The sequence below is a fragment of the Limulus polyphemus genome, unplaced genomic scaffold (assembly GCF_000517525.1).
Source record: "Limulus polyphemus unplaced genomic scaffold, Limulus_polyphemus-2.1.2 Scaffold892, whole genome shotgun sequence".
NCBI lineage: Eukaryota > Metazoa > Arthropoda > Merostomata > Xiphosura > Limulidae > Limulus > Limulus polyphemus.
In genome coordinates, this window is record NW_013666502.1 from 258,601 (window position 1) to 260,326 (window position 1,726).

Here is a 1,726-nt window from a genome sequence, read left to right on the forward strand (position 1 = left end):
TGTATATATATATATATATATATATATATATATACACACACACATGCATTTGGAAAAGGACATGCAAAGCATTGTTTTATTGTGTAAAAAACCAACACAAATGTTCTTGTAGTTTTATATTCTTAATACTTGTTTTTAAGCTAGAATAGAGAAATGCTTCTAAGGGTAATATATCAGACTTAATTATTTGAAGGTATAGTATTTTCTTACACCTCAACAAAATGTTTTCACTTTAACTCTATCATCATGGGTATCATTTACTGCGCATGACACAAGGTTATTAAACTAATTTTTGTTTATGTTATACCAATTAGTATAGCATAAAATCTTAGCTAACAATCCTGTCAGATATAAAAGACTGTTTAGTGTATGTAGTATTATTAATTAATTTATTCTGTGTTTATAATTCATTGATGTTGAGACTATTGAATTTTGTGTTTGCAATCCATTGATGCCGAGGGTATGGAGATTTCTAGAAGGATTAAGTGATAGACGTATGAATAGCTGTGACCAGAGGGGCAGCAAGAGAGAGGGAGTAAAAAGTAAAGTCACAGAAAAGAGAAGTTCGATGAGAGAAAAGTTAGAAAATGTAAAGTTAACTGTTGTAGGAGTTAAATGCCTAAAGGTTGATATGCTAGAGATTAATATTTTGAAAAAGATAAGGAGAATAATTTGTCTTGTAAAAGGGTGTTTTAACCTAATTGAACCCGCTTGAGTGGTCTTTGACGAAAAGCAGATGATTATTGGAAGTACAGAATACAATTGCAGTAACTCATGCAACAGTGTATGTGAATTATATATGTATACTACTGTGATAACAATAGAGAAAAATAATTCGGCTTGTCAACTGAATTCTAAAGCAATTGAACAGGCCTAAGTGGACTTTTGACAAGAAGAGAATGGTATTGTGTTTCATATACAACTATGATCGTCATAGTGTAAAGAATTTTGTACATACTTTTAACTTCTTTTGAATATATATATATTATTTTAAAAATGGAATGTATGGTGTTTGTTTATTGTTGAATTTATCACCAACAAATCACACACACCTACTTTAGAAGAATCCTTAGCCCAAAACACTCTTATACTTACATTACTATGTATACTACTAAAAAGTAAGTACCTGACAAATCCATATTTCAATAGAATACAAGTTTTAAGTTCTTAATTTTATAAGGCAATATTTATAAAATCCTGAATTTCCTCTAGTGTGACTCATTTTCTCTAGGCTTCTTCTCTTCTCTATTTTATCCATCACCCCTCCAATAACTGTGAAATTAAATGTAAATTATTCACTATAAAATCGTCATTGCTCAGACAAACCATAATTTTTATAGCCTTAAATTATTTTGGTTATAGAGCTATCAGACCCCTCTTATCACATCCACCTGTCACATCCTCTTATTCAAGATTTGTTAATAGTTCTCTCTTATGTTTAACTCTACACGGTGTCCCTGAAGTCTGGACACATTGGCAAAAATGCAGATTTTCAAGAAATGAAATTTTCAACATTTTATTCAATTGGAATATTAACAAATAACATCTTCAATATGATTTCCATCATTTATGATGGAAAGGTTGATGGGCTTTGGAAGATTCACATGAACTCGATGTAATAACTCCACATTGCCGTCGATTTTAGCACCTTCACTCTTTATGCGTTCAATCAAGTGTGTTACATCTGTGATTTTCATTGAGTACACCTTCTCCTTTAGCATACCCC

The 1,726-nt window shown here is 30.9% G+C and overlaps 1 protein-coding gene across 6 annotated transcripts in view; it reads left to right on the forward strand.

Annotated features, from left to right (window-relative positions):
* LOC106461071 (ribonuclease Oy-like) overlaps window positions 1-1,726 on the forward strand; it is a 24,666-nt gene that overhangs the window by 13,512 nt on the left and 9,428 nt on the right. The window lies entirely within an intron of this gene.